Genomic DNA, 16,065 nt, shown 5'->3' with positions numbered 1-16,065 from the left:
TAAGTTTCATCTTATGGTCACTATTTCACATTATACGTTATACTCCCCAATTAAAAGTGATATTTATAAACATGAAGATTATTTTTTAAAAAAAATCAGTATTGTTTCAGGCTTGCAGTAGTGAAAATTATACTGCTTGGCTTCTGGAAATACCCTGCTTTTAGCCTTGTTATGCACCTGAGTTGTGTGAAACTGTCTCAGTTACAAATGTAGACCTAGGGCCTGATCCTGCAATACATCTTAAAATAGCCATTTGTCAGTGACAAAGAAGGGTGAATTTTGAAGGTGAAAGATAACATCTAGTTCAGGTAAAATAATTTTGTTCAAGATTTTTCAGTTACACAGTTGTTCATTTTTTTGTGGAGCACAAAGAAAGTGTAAATTGCTATACCTTAACTGTCTATGCACATTATATGACCACAGAAATGTTTAACATTACTTCAGAAACTGAACCACCAGTTCTATTCACACATAAAAGTAGGCTGGGAAAGTTTGTTCAGCAGAAATCATAATACTATGAATTTCACAGCCACATGATTAATTATTATGTTAGAAGGACTCACAAATACTAAAACTGAATTACTTTTTTGCATAAATAATATAAATTCTTCCCTGATGTAGTTTAACAATCGATAAAGCAATATGACTGTATCATCTCTATCTAATGTCATGATGTTTTGCTGGTTTCCAATCATATACTACAGAAGAACTCAGATTAGGGGGTAAATTTTGCCAACCACTAGTCTGGGCAGTTAAATGAGTGGATAAAGACTTATCAGGAAGAGATGGACTTAAAACTGGAGACCATATTTGGGACCTAGTGGAAGAGCCTGGCTTGTAAGGAGACAGAGATTCAACTGAAGCAGACTCTTCTAATTTCTGTCTTAGAGTTGGACTTGAAGCTTCTTTAATAAAAGTTGACTGACGAACCAGAACATGTCTTTCAGATCTATCAGATTCACTTTCGCTAGATTTCGTAGATGACATTCTTGATAGTTCAGCCTTTTTGTTTGATCCATCACTATTGAGAACTTGGTTTAATCCTTTTGAAGCAGATTCACTTCTGAGAATGCCACTGGTACTCTTAGGTAAGGCAGTTTGCTTTGTAAGATTTTGTCGGCTTATCTGCCTGCCTGGTGCTGTATATAACATTCTTCCCGAACTTGAAGATTTAGTTGAAGCCATACTAGGAGATGATGTCCTTGGCAACTGAGACAGTTTTCTGTGAGTACTTACACCATTTCTTCCTGGGGAAATTGAGTTTTGGCCTGCAGATTGTAGAGGCCTGCTTAATGGCTGCTGTTGAGGTCAAGAAGTGATGAAGTCTCTAGATCCTGATCTAGAAGGTCCTTTACTTGATCCACTCTGTTGAGATGGCTGCTTAGTTGCAGGAGCTGACTCAGGTTTCACTGATGACATGACTCCTCTTGGAGAACTAACGGAACGTTGGCCTTCAGTGGGACTCTTGGAGTTTGTATTTTTTAGTGGGGGACCTTTTTTGGGAACAGGACTAGTACTCAAGGAACTATTTCGAACTCCCAGAATATTAATCATTGTCTTACCATGTGAAATTGAAGTCATACTTGTTTGCTGTGGTTACTTTAACTGCCTTGAAACTTCTGAATTGGGGCAAGATTTTCCTGTAATTATACTTTTATACACTGTTTTTCCTCCTCTGATTCCCTTATTTTCTGATTCTACTTTTTTAGACTCCAATGTACTTGTCTCCCCCAGCTTAAGAATTCTTGGACCTTTATTACTAGTGAAAGGCTTTCCTTCTTGGTCTGGGGTTAGATGAAATGGTAACCCTATAGAAATACAGGATTTTAATCAAAGGATAGAGTCAGAGTCTGATGAAGCTTGTCTAGTCAGTGATTCAGCAGTTGCAGCTCGATGCAAGCTACTAATTATAAAATTTGCACTTTCTTGTATAGCTTTCCAATCAAAGTTCTCTGAATCAGGTGATAAACCATGTTCTGAATCTGGTCTCTGTATCTCTCTCAAATCCAATATTAAATTTTCTGTCAATATATCATCCATATTTCTGGAATTACTTTTTTCACTTTCACTTTTTACTTTTGAGGGCTTTTTCTTTTTAGGCATAGCAGAACTAATGCACTCCTGCAACAGATCATCTTCTGAGTCGATACTAAGAGAACTCAGAGAATTGTTTCTAGAGAAACATACAGGAGTATCTTCAACATGAAATGATTTAGGTGCATAACCAGAAGTCTGTGGTCTATTTGACTGTACCTGTGAATCAGGAGCCTCACTTTGTTTTGTAGGTTCACTTTCTTTGTTGTCGTTTTCTTGATCAATATCACTGAGGGAACTAAGAGATGAATTGCAAGAGAAACATACAGGTGTGTTTTTGATAGCAAAATTCTGCATTTTTCTCCTCTGTAGCTGCTCTGCTGTCTGGAATATCTTTAGTTGACTGAGAGAAAGTTTTAGGTTGCCTTCGGCCTGTTGGGTATTGTTGACAAACTTGTGCCCTATTACCTGGTTGCTGATTTGAAGACAGTTCTGTATTAGCGCAGTCTTCAGTTTCTGTTTCCTTTGCTTTTCCTTTTTGCAATTCTGCCTTCTCCCTTGAAAGGTCAACATCGTCAACATCATCATCATCATCAAAATCTAAAGAACTCAGGGAATCATTCAGTGAAAAACAATAAGAAGTTCCCTCAATAGGTGTGTAATGATGAGGGGAATTGAATACAAAGCTTCCTTTTACACGCTCTTCATTATTTGGAAGTTTGTCATTAAAATATCTTGAATTATTTTTAAGATTCTGTTTCTTTGTGTCTTTGTTCTCTGAATAGCTTCTTTCATTATTAGTATAGTTTTTAGGCTCTGTGTTTTTTCTTACATATGCTCTATATTCATTATTTTGGGGAACGGGCTTTACTGGTGATATTGGCTTCTTTTTATCACATCCTGACTGACTTTTGTTACTTACAGATAAAGAAGCTTGTTGAATTTGATCCATTATCATCTTCACTCTGAAAGGTTTGTGAATTTTTCCTTTTGGCATAGCTGAGTTAATATATTCAGTCAGAATATCACCCTCTAATGTTCTGTCATCATCCAGTCCTGGGTCAGTCTTAGTTGAAACTTTTCCTCTCCTAGGGTCATCAGTACTTATACCTTCTGTAGGAATGTTGTTGCTCTTTTCAAACTCCTCCTCTACATTCTCTACATTGGCCAACTCATTTGGTAGTGATTCTATTGTGAGGTCACTCAAAGATGTAGCTGTTGAAAAATTTATTGATGTATCCTCAACAAAATATACCCATGGCATATCATCTTCATGTGTAAACCTCACACACTTTTGGGATTGCAATCCAGTTTGTGAATACAAAAGTTTGGAAACTGGCAGTTGACTTGGATTTCTGGTTACAGGGGGAGGTATTTTTGAAGCAGATGTTTGAGAGGGCTTTTTGGCTTTACATGTAAATTTTGTTGGCATTGCAGAAATAATACATTCTTCCAATATTTCAATATCGTCATCATCAGAATAATCCATAGTGTCTTTTTCTGCTTCAGTAGGCTTCTCTGCTTTCTTCTCTTGGTTATCCTTTGTATCATCTGTCTGTTCAGGTTCTGCTTCATTTCCATGTTCATTTTCATGTGCAGGAGTCATTATACTTAACTCTACATCTTTCTGTATAAACGGTTCATCAAGACTCAGACCACTAAGGCTAGAAGAGCAAGAAAATCCATCTGGTGTGCTTTCTGTGGTAAAATGTAATAATGTATCAGCATCTGGCAGTATCTGAACTCTTTGAACAGCTTCATTTATAGTTACCTGACTAGGACCAGGCTCTATCTTTTCTGCATTAGGTACTTAGCCTTTAGCTACTTCCTTCTATACTTGAGCTCCTTGAGCAGGGGGTAGAGTTCTACTTCTGCTTGGAGGCATTGTTTGTCCAGGGCTGTCTGGAAGATCACTGGGACTTATAATACCACTTACCATTCCACTGCAAGGCTCACTTTTAACTGAACTAGTGATTGAATGGTTTTCGAAACTATCCAGCAAACTTACAGAAGTACATCTGCTAAACATGAGTGGAGTCTCCTGCATATAATGTTCTGGTGGACTTTCAGGAGTGTGTGCACCACTCTGAGGGAGATTTGGCACCTGAAGAAAATTCAACAGCTTTATGCCTAGAAGAGTCAGAAGGAGATAAACTAGGAGTCTGAAGTATACTAGATTTTGTTCTAATGTGCTGAGATGCTGATGCAACATCACTTACTGCACCTTCTGTAGACAGAATCTCATTGTTTTCTTTTAGTTCTGCTATCTGTACTGTGTTATTAGTATCTGTCACATGTGTGGATTGATCACATCCTATTTCATCTACAGATGATGACAAAGATGACAAAGAGCTACACCTTGAAAAGCATGTTGATGTATCTTCCACACAGTAAGTTTGTATAGTTTCCTGATTAATAGAGGGAGTCTTATAGAAGGCAGTCTTCTGAGCATGACTGCTTCTATTCTGCCCAGAAATTGGACGAACCTGATTCTCTCTCTCTGAACTACCTGAAGGGGTTGATATGTTCCCACAGCTTGAGGAAATATGGTCAGTTTTAGTGCTTTGCACTGATGAACTGTTTGAAAAAGTAAAAGATGGCTTCTGAGAAGAGGGAGGAACTTCTGTTGAATATTTTAGACTATAATCAATAGGCTGATCAATATGATGTTCCTCTTCATTGTACTTTATGCTATAATTGATTGGTCTGTCTTCTTCCTCTTTGTGTTGTTCCTCCTCAGAGTAGCATTCACTACAGTTGGTTGGCTTATCATTGTCATAATCATCAACGTGGGACAAGAACTGGTTTACTTTCTGATTCATTCCAAGAGTTGAGCCTACTTTTTTTCTGCTCTGAACCATTGGATCCTCTTGATCTAAAAGAACACTCTTGCTGTCCAAAAGGTGACTGATATTTCATGCGCTTATCACCTCCACTTTCAGTGTACATGGAATAATTTGCATTTTGGCTCCTTAACTGCCTTTCTTCATTTTGTTTTATTTCATCATCTATTATAAGCTTACATCTTGCCCACTTTTCGTTCTGAGAGGGACTTTGCCTTCCAGAATTTAACTGTTCATCTGAATATTTAAGACTGTAATTAATAGGAGTGTCTAGTTCTTCATCATTGTCATCCATATGATTTGCACTATGTATCTTATGTGCCAAGTCAGCTGGGTATTGACCATAACTATGAAATTTACTTTCATTGTCTTCCAAGTAAGATTCAATGGAAGGTTTCATTTGGCCTCTTTTACCATAGCCATCACTGCTGCTGACACTATTTAAACTATCATTTGAAGCACTCTTGTATTCCATTTTTGTATAAAGCATAGGACATGTTCTGTTTGAATTCTCAGATTTAGGAAAGTATGCATTTGAGTGAGTATGAGCAGCAGATGTTCTTGGGACGTTTCTGTCTTCTGTCAAACAGTGCATTTCAGAAGTACAAGAATTTCTGTCTTCTTCCATAACTTTGGCAATCTGAGCTGCAGCAGTAATCTGCATTCCTATTCTCTTAGAGGATTTCCCAGTATTCTCTGTAGCTGGATCATACTCATTGTATATATTTTGCTTATGTCTCTGTTTAGTATGGTGAGAAACTTTGGGGCTTGAATTATCTATGTTGTCAGAAGTCTCTGATAAATGCTGAGCATCTAATTCTGCTTCCAGTGCCTTTTGTTTTCTAACATGAAGAGATGGTAAGCTTGATCCTGGAGTCATAATGTTGGCATCCTTATATTTTACTGGCCTATTTGCCATCAGGTTTCTTAGAGCTGCAGCACTGCCCATTGCTATTTTGTGTTTTGAGTGAACGAGATTTTTGAGCATGTTCACTGCTCCCATGTCCCACAGCACCTCCTGATCTTTTGCATTTCATGCAGAAAGATTCCACAGGGTCCCACATGCATTACTGACTATTGTCAAACTGTATGACTTCAAATGCTGTAACAAGATTTGTAAGCAGCTGTTCTCTCGCAAGATTTGCCTGATGTTGAATGATTGAGAACAAAAATCAGTAAGTGGCAGTTCAAAATGATAAGAGAAAAAGCAAACCAAAACCCTATTATGCTATAGGCAAGTTTAATCCATAATAAGGATAAGTATTAATTCTTCAGTGCAAATTTATCTTATTTTTTCCTCAAGTTTTCATCTGAATGTTAATCAAATCCTATACAAACATGAACAGTTTGTTCCCACACTATCCTCTCCATATAAACCATTTCAGGTGGTTTCCTATGGCTGATAATAACTTATGAATTTCCTCTCTGTTTACAGGAAAAGCTTTAAGTACAATTCATCATTTAACAAGCAGTAGTTATATTAATCCTTTTGCATATTCCAGTTATCTAAATAAAATACTTGCCTTATCAAATCCATTAAAAAATGAATGTTTAATTACTAAACTTAAAACATGCAGTCATATTAAGATTTGGCTATACAAACTGTTAAATATATTTTTGGTACCACTACTGGTTCTCAGGAAAACAAATTATACTCACCTGTGGTCCTTATTAGTAGCAATTAAGCTAGAAACATTTCTTAATATTCTTCCTCCACTTTCTATGATGGCTAATGTGTTTGTTTGGCTCTGGTATGTCAGTGTACCAACTAAAAATGCAAGAGCACCATCAATAGCACATATATCACCTTTGTTTTCAGTACAGTGTGCTGACAAATTCCATAAGGCACTCAAAATGCTTTTTAGGGTGGATTCCTAGGAGAATAATAAAATGACAGAATTAGAGAGTTTTCAACTATTAATCATAACCCCTCAGAAGTATTTAAGTTAGCTTCAAGAAGGTAGCAACAAACCTGTTTTTCTAGCTCTCGTGGATGCAAAGATAGCTTTGAAAATGTGAACCAAGAATAACCTAAAGAAATAACTTCTGGTGAACCTACACACAGTCTAAAAATACATCTCAGGGACACAAAATGCCCCACTTATTCTAATCCAGATATGCGAATAACAGAATAATTTACCATGGGATTTAGCTACTTTCTAGTTCACTGCCGAATTTGATTTTTGACCGGCATGAAATCTCTACTGTGTTGTATGTTGATGACCAATGTTTTGTTTTCCGTATTACTGCATATGCTACTATTTTTCTAGCTTTTTCTTCAAGCATGAGAATTAAGTGTTTCAGGCTCTACTTTCTGTGCTGATAAACTAGAGGCAAGTAGCACACATAACTACTTTTATTTGCTTCTCTCTACTTCCCTCAGCTATGGATTTGCTATTCCTTGTCAGAAATTTTAAGAAGTATGCACTACAATACTTGTCAGCTGCCATAACAGTAAAAAGTTTGTAGATTAGCTAGCAGGGAACACTGAGATGGAATATAATCCTGTTGGGATATCAAGTAGACATCTCTAGAATGACAAATTCACAAAATCAGAAGATAGTTTTATTAAAACTGCAAAATTATAAAAACGGTTATTGGAACAGTACAGCTCATGAAACTGAAGAGTGAAAGCTATCATCCCTTATAAATAAAATTACAGAAAAACTGGTAGTTCTCAGATCTCATTGCTACATTGTGATCTCCTGCCAAGTTAACTGAAAGCACTTCTCTTCTTCAAAGGAAAGTACCTGAAACACCACAAATATTTGGCTAACTGCTCGTGTCAAAAAAAGATAAAAATAATTGTATTTTGTGCAAAATTAATGTAATCTTTCTAAAATTTATCTCATAATAATTTATATATATCTTCTTAACTTTTAAAGCACATTTCATCAATGCTTTCACACTTCCAGCTTCATGTAGAGTCTTTTTACTGTTTACATCTGCTCGCCAGGACAAGTTCCTCAAAACACTTGCAATGACCTGCAAAACATAATAGCTACTCCTTTAGTAGGTCATCAGCATTTCCTCCTGAATTTCTAGAACACTATAGAATTCATCAACAGTGGCAACGTTCAGCTGCTGAGCTAGCTTTTTTGTTGAAATTAACTTTTTGTTCTATTGCCAACTAAACTATCCTAAGATTTCAGTAGGAAGTTTAATCAAAAGTACTACCTTTCATGTATAAAATAAATAAAGTTTTGAAAGCATGTTTCCTACTTTCTACACTGGCTGAAAAATTGGACCAAAAACTCATATTTGTGCTCTACTCATGTCTGCTGTAGACTTATGCAGTCTCAGAAGAGAGATTTATATAATCTTTTTCCTCAGTTTTTCCACTTGTAAAACAGGACAATCATACTAACCTTTCTCTCAGAGCTATGGTATGATTACCTTTATTAATATTTATCAAGCTCTTTGAATACATTGTCTTTTATAATCAGAATAGTTATCTGTTGAAGATGAGTAGCCATTCAGCGTAGATTCTTGCCCTTGGCAGCAGCTAGACTGAGATGCTTCAAAGTAAAGTGCAACTGTCAAGTCAGTGGACAGTCATTAAATATTTAACTCCATCCATTTATGGGCAGCTGTAAGCATGTATATCCCTCATAAAAATATATTTGATAGAATACTGTTATCTATGGATGTTCTCATTGTCACAAAAGTGTATAGCCTTGTTAGGTTATGTGATAAAAGCTCATCTGCACACTCACGAAGTAGCTCAGAGAGGCAATGGCAGGTGGGGGACTCAAACAACACCCTGTCCCTGCTCTTCCCAGGCCCATCACAGGAGCCAGTATCCCATCACAGGGCCATCTGCAGAAGCCCAGAGGACCACAGGGGTGCACAGTGGCAGGTGGGAACTCAAATTAAGGACTCAGAAGAAATGACCCCCTGTTCAGGACACTCCCAAGGATGCCCCAGGAAAGGCATCAGCCCTGTTATCCAGCACCCATCATTGTGAACACTCTCTGAAGCACCTTTCAGACTGAGGAGTTACTGCCCTGGGGTAAAGGACGCACTATGGGATGCAAGGGAAGAGCATTTCAGGATCACACAGGACTTATTATGGGATGTTTAGAGGAGGAGGAAACAAAAGAAGGGAAAAAGAGAGATCTAGGTGATTTGGGGAGAAACAAGTGTAGGAAAATAGAGAAATGATGGGATAAGGGGGGGCTGGTCACATGTAAATAGTTTGCGGGTCAGTATGCTTGTCTGGCTATACTCTGCACTTAATCTATCTTATGTATCTTCTTCCTGTGTCTGTCCTGTCTTATTAAATTCCTTTCTAGTTCTAACTTTCTAACTCTCTGGGTGTGGGTGATAATGGTCCATGTGTCTACAATGACAGTAAAGGGAGCGAGTGCAGGTGTGCAAGTGAGTGTGTGAGCACTAGTAAATATCAAGCCAGACTAGCTGGTGAATAGGTGAAACAGCCTGGGAGCAAAGGGGTGAGTGGGTCTCTAAGGCCCAGCTCTGGGAGTGAAAGTGTCTGTGTGTCTCTAAGGGTGAGAGCACAGGGGACTGGATATTGGGAACTGGAAAGTCCTGATCAGCTCTGTGTGTGTGTGTGTGTGTGTGAGAGAGAGAAAGAGAAAGAGAAAGAGAGAGAGAAAGAGAAGAGAGAGAGAGAGAGAGAGAAAGAGAAAGAGAAAGAGAAAGAGAAAGAGAAAGAGAAAGAGAAAGAGAAAGAGAAAGAGAAAGAGAAAGAGAAAGAGAAAGAGAAAGAGAAAGAGAAAGAGAAAGAGAAAGAGAAAGAGAAAGAGAGGGAGGGAGAGGGAGAGAGGGAGAGGGAGAGGGAGAGGGAGAGGGAGAGGGAGGAGTAGGGCTGTGGTCTCAGGGCCTCCTATGTCCAGGTCCCTGCAGCTGAGGAGCCTGGGATCTGGGACAGCTACTGGGCAGGCTTAGTGTGTGAGCCTAGCTGCTGGAGGGATCCACCTTGCATATATTCATATATAGATTCTCACTACTGGATCTCCATCCTGCTTAACCAGAGAGGGGAGCAGGATAAGGCTGTTGCTCTACTTGTGGGAGTGCTCTGTGTGTCTGTCTGTGATCTTTGTGGCCAGCTGTGTAGCTATGTGTGTATGTGTATGTCCTCTGTGTGTGTGTGTGCCTACTGGGAATACAATTTCAGCCTCACTACTAGTTGGATCTGGGGGCAATGGAGCTGCAACAGTCTCACCTCTGTTGGGATACTGGCTTCGGCCCTCTCTAACAAGTTTTAAAAAATATTACAGAACTAGTAGTCTTGAAATTTAATGATTAATTTATATTTGTTGCTTTTCATGTCAATGATAAAAATGAGTAACTGGCACAATTTAACTGTTTTACATCATTCCTTATGTTGTTTTACATCTCTCATGTCCTCATTTGTTTATGATAAAAACAGTCTGTCTTTCAATATTTATAAATAGTCTTTCAATATAAACATCTTTCAGTGTTTAAAATCACTGATTTTACCTAACTCAAATATTTTCTGCATTTTTTGATCATTAGCTGATCAGAAATAAAACAAAAATCTGTCTATTGAAAATTATTCTTTGCAGTTTAAAATCTTGCTGCATATTGAGCAGATGCTTTTGTTGACTTGCCACTACAATGACAAGCTCATGTTTTAAATGAACTGCAACCATTCAGCAAAGTAGTAATGTATATGAACAGTTGCATTGACTTCTTCCAACATTCAGTACTTTCCATTTAAATAATGAATTGCCTGTGCTGCTTATTTTCAAAAATACACTGCTGGACTTCTTCACAGTCCTCTCTAATCTTGACAAATCTAAATAATTATACAACACTGGCATCCCGCAGTTGACTTCCTTTTCAAGAGTACTAAATATAATTAATATCTGTTCTAATAACAAATCAGAGACTGTACTCAGTATTCTTTATTGTAATTTTAATTATTTGCTCAACCAGAATTACTTAGCTTCTCAACTGGTAAGGAAAATCTTTTTGCCAACAGTGTCTTAAGACAGAAAGTCACTTTTACTTAAAATTGTTCTTTAATCTGTTTTCAGATGATTCACTTGAACTGCAAGGAAAACAGGGTTTTCCTTTCCAAAAGCTGTTCAGATTTCTTTACATTGTCTATTTATTTAGATGGATTATAATTTCATATTTAATAATTTTAACTTCCACACCACTGAAGAACAGTTCTGTGCTCTCAACTTTCCGAATCACCCTAAGCACTTTATAAGATTTAAGAAAAGAATGTTTATTTACAGGATATTTTTCTTTACACAGCATAAGACACTGGAAGAGACAGGCTGGTTTAACACCAAAGATTTTACTAACCCTTGAACAAAGTTCTAGGAGGTGCTGGTGTAAATGGTGGATATATATGAACTAAGAGAACAACCTTATCAAGTATCATACAGATTGTCCTTTGAAGTAGAGTTTCCTCAACTGTTATTAGTCTATTAATTATTTGCTGCCACTGTAGGAAAAGCCGCAGATGTCACAGTATTATATTGACATTCAGGTTAATCTTAGTCCATTAGCACTATCATAGAATCATAGAATCATAGAATCACCAGGTTGGAAGAGACCCACTGGATCATCGAGTCCAACCATTCCTATCAAACACTAAACCATGCCCCTCAGCACCTCGTCCACCCGTGCCTTAAACACCTCCAGGGAAGGTGACTCAACCACCTCCCTGGGCAGCCTGTTCCAGTGCCCAATGACCCTTTCTGTGAAAAATTTTTTCCTAATGTCCAGCCTAAATCTCCCCTGGCGGAGCTTGAGGCCATTCCCTCTTGTCCTGTCCCCTGTCACTTGGGAGAAGAGGCCATCAACCTCCTCTCTACAACCTCCTTTCAGGTAGTTGTAGAGAGCAATGAGGTCTCCCCTCAGCCTCCTCTTCTCAAGGCTAAACAACCCCAGCTCTCTCAGCCATTCCCCATAAGGCCTGTATCACTAGTAAACTTGTTGAGGAGTTTTTAGATCAAAATGGGCACGGATATTTAGACATGCACAACCCAGCTTCTGCACCTGAATAAGTTAGCTTTGTAAGAGAATTAGTCACTGTAGAGGACACGTTGCCTTTAAGGTTTCTCTCTCTATTATCAGAAAGTTGCTCTGCCTTGTACTCCTCTCACTTCTCACGGGAGGCTTGCCTCAGTAGTCCTTGACTTGTTATTTTGTAGACCAGAGTGCTCACATAGCCGTTTCTCATGGGAAAGCATAATACTGTAGGTAAACAATGATTGTTTACTGCTAAAGGAGAACTGACAAATCAGCTTGTAACACCACGGCTCGCCCCTTCTGAAGAGGGGTATAAATGTAATGTAAAATCTCAATAAAACGGCTTCACTTGATCATATTGGTCGTGTGATGTCCCTATCCTCTGCATAAACTAAATCATCGAAGCTCAGATGGCTCAAACTTATCTTGAAAACTGGACTTCCACTAACAGATCAGGCTCATAAATGTGAGTTTTGTGTTTTATAGCTGATATATACATATACACTTTGGTGAGAAAACAGAATTTGTCCCAGAGTTAAGTGTTTTTACAAGCACAGAACTGTACTTCATAACTTACAGAACAAATATAGGTATAAACTTTGCATCAAAGTTAATGATGACAAGACATCATAGAATGAGTATGATAAAAAGAGAATCAGACTGGTAAGGATAGAACATTTCAAAGAGATAGTATAATGAAAAAAAAAGAGAAAGCTGTATACGAACAGAGCACTAGAAATCATAGAATCATAGCATCATAGAACCATAGAATCATTTAGGTTGGAAAAGACCTTTAAGATCATCGAGTCCAATCCTTAACCTAGCACTGCCAAGCCCATCACTAAGCCATGTCCCTAAGCACCACATCTACATGGTCTTTGAAATACCTCCATGGGTGGTGACTCAACCACTTCCCTGGGCAGCCTGTTCCAATGCTTGACAATCCTTTTGGTGAAGAAACTTTTCCTAATATCCAATCTAAACCTCCCCTGGTGCAACTTGAGGCCTTTCCCTCTCGTCTTATCACTTATAACTTGGGAGAAGAGACTAACACCCACCTCGGTACAACCTCCTTTCAGGTAGTTGTAGAGAGCAATAAGGTCTCTCCTCAGCCTCCTTCTCTCCAGGTTAAACAACCCCAGGTGCCTCACCTGCTCCTCATAAGACTTGTTCTCCAGCCCCTTCACCAACTTAGTTGCTGTTCTCTGGACACTTTCCAGCACCTCAGTGTCTATGTACTAATGATTATGAGCCCAAAGGCTCAGAATGGTAAATAATAATTTCTTAAATACACTGTTAAATATTGACTCTGGATCTTGAATTGTGTGCTTAGTATAAGCTGAAAGGTATGGTAGCATGATGCTGAGAATTTTGGGGAAGATGAAAACAGAAGCATTTATGAAGAGGTAAAAAACACATCCATCTTTTAATCCTACCCAGTCAAAATCACGTTTGACTGATGAACTCACACCAATTACATTAAAGGTTATTCAGTAAATCTGATAATTAATTTAATAATTATTACTACTGAATCTTATTATCCCAGAAAAAACCCCATATTTTTTTCATCGACAACGAATAATGGCAAATTAAAGAAACTTGTATGCAGAGAATTCACTGAAGATGGACTAAAGTGTTCAGACTGTTATACAGAAACCAATATGTTTAACTCATGATGCAAAATATCCTCAGAAAGTAGTCTCCATTATAAGCCAAATACTTCTAAAATTGCAAATATTCCCAGGTTATGAATAACCTTCCAAAAATTACAGCTCATCCCAGATGTAAGAGTAACTTGCATAACAACTCATCTGCTAGGAAATAGTCTAGCTATAAATTCATTTAAACTGCATCAATCAAAGTTTAAACTAGTGGTTAACAAAAGAAAAGCTAAATAATAATTGTGGTATACAAGAAGGAATGTCCGCATTTTCAGAAAGCATGTCAAAGTAAGTTAGAGAAACACATTTAGTCTTACCAAGCTCATTCATGGCATGCCTGTGTTCTTCATCAAATGAAAGTTTCATCAAAACACACACTGCAGGACAGATTTGATGATCAACTTTAGCTGGCACTTATCAGGAAATAGGTAACTATTAGTATTTCTTAGGTGTATAATTTCGTCTAGATCATAAGCTTTCCAAAGAGAATCTAATCTTAAAATAAATAGTGCAGGCTTTTTCAGGGTTTCTATCTTCCCAGTAACTCAAGAACAGATAGTTAATTAAGAATATTACTAATAAATGTGGATACACAGAGGCTTGAATACGTGCACATACAACCAGGTTTACATATATGTACTAGAGACATACTTGAAGCTGAAAAGACTCTTTATGGAAAAGAATTTAGGGAGAATTCTGAATGTATGTATTCAGTAAAAAATATGACTTCAGGTACAAAATAGACTGTCTAATTAATTTGGAAATAAATAATCTTAGTTAAACAAATCAGTAAGTTTAAATTTTCTGGTAGCATTAAATAATACAATATCTAAGGTGAAGTTGTTTCTTTGGGTGTAATGTCATGTAATGGTTAATTAAGCCCTTTGTTTCATAACAGATCTTTTCAAGATCATAATTTTTTGGGCTAGACTTTCCCTAAAGCACATACTGTATCAGTACATTTTATTCAGATACCCACTTCTACGAAGCAATTCTTGCACTAAAATCCAACATCCAAAACATAGCCCACTGATTTCAGTAGTACTTCTGATATAGGTATCTACAGCATATATTTACAAAATGGCAACTTTAATCCTCCCTAACTTCAGGAAAGTAGTTATTGAGTAATCCAGAAGGTTACATCTTAATTTTTTAAAAAAAACAACTGTTATGTGAGAAAACTCCACTTCACTTAAACTGTCACTTCTCTGGTATTTTAACACTGAACTATTCCTTATGCAACACATTCTAAATAATAGTTCATATATACTGAATAGACTGAGATTATTTAATTTGTGCCCTCTATCCTTTTCCTAGATGAAATTTTTATCTTCTGAACACATACAAATGTAGAGGAATTTGGGATTATTAATTTAGATATATGTCATAATACATTCAAATATAAAATAGCAATAAGTTGAAATTTATGTTTAATTTGTAGATTATAAATATAAAACACTAGAATTATACCTGGAAAGCATACCAAAGCCTATAATTTAAAGAACAAGTTTATAAATGAGATATCATCTATAATAGTTACTATTTCCTGATACTACTTCAACTTGAATACACATAAAAAATGATTAACTATAAAAATAAAAGAAACCTTACATACATTCAACAAGAAGTCAGATTAAAACTGGTGGGGTTTTTTGTAAATTCACTGCTTTCAAAATATCTTTTAAACATATTTATACAGTTTACAGAACTTACTTGGGTTTTTGTCTTGGTTCATGCCTTCTTCATGTGCCTCCTGCTATTTCCAACATGTTTCACAATAAGCACGGATTTGCTTCAAGAGATGAAGCACACGGATTTCCCATCTACCTCGCTTATCATCGGGCTGGGAGTGAACAATGTTATGCAGTGCTGCGCTGACTCTGGCACAGGCCTCTCTACTACCATGGAAATTTCCTAACAGAGTCTTTATCTTTGCCATGTAAAAGCTGGAGTGGAGCAGAGGGGCAGAATCACCTCCCTTGACCTGCTGGCCACACTTCTTTTCACCCAGTCCAGGATGCAATTGGCTTTCTGGGCTGCAGGCATACATTGATGGCTCATGTCCAGTTTTTCATCTACCTCATATCCTCAAGTCCTTCTCTGCAAGGTTGCTCTCAAACCATCCATCACCCAGTTTTGTACTACTTTGAAATACTTAATTAAGCACTATTAGTTCTTCACCATTAGTAATCCTAATAAAACTCACTAATGGCAAAGACTTCTAAATTTCCATTGCACACAAGGATTAAAGAAACATATTAATGAAAGATTTTTACTTTGGGAATACAGGAATATATTTAAAATTAATTTTACCTCAGAAGAGTCCTATATTAATCGTACTTTCATGAAAAGATGATCTTCAGTGAAAAATGATCTGATGTATGGCATTAAATACAGTTACTCCATACAAGATAAGACCGATTAAATTAATTTTTAACATATATACTGATAAAAAATCTTACACATATTTTTGTTATGATGAATGATTTGCATATAGGCCAGATTATTTATAGCTAATGCAAAACTGAAGAGTAAATTCAACTCTTTCTTCA

The 16,065-nt window shown here is 37.1% G+C and overlaps 1 pseudogene; it reads right to left on the bottom strand.

Moving 5' to 3' along the window:
* Window positions 1–657: 657 nt before the first annotated feature.
* LOC138732927 (adenomatous polyposis coli protein-like) overlaps window positions 658–16,065 on the bottom strand; it is a 56,071-nt pseudogene continuing 40,663 nt past the window's right edge.

The sequence above is a fragment of the Phaenicophaeus curvirostris genome, chromosome W (assembly GCF_032191515.1).
Source record: "Phaenicophaeus curvirostris isolate KB17595 chromosome W, BPBGC_Pcur_1.0, whole genome shotgun sequence".
Taxonomy (NCBI): domain Eukaryota; kingdom Metazoa; phylum Chordata; class Aves; order Cuculiformes; family Cuculidae; genus Phaenicophaeus; species Phaenicophaeus curvirostris.
The sequence above is the reverse complement of the archived record's forward strand: the minus strand, read 5'-3'. Positions and strand labels throughout refer to the sequence as shown.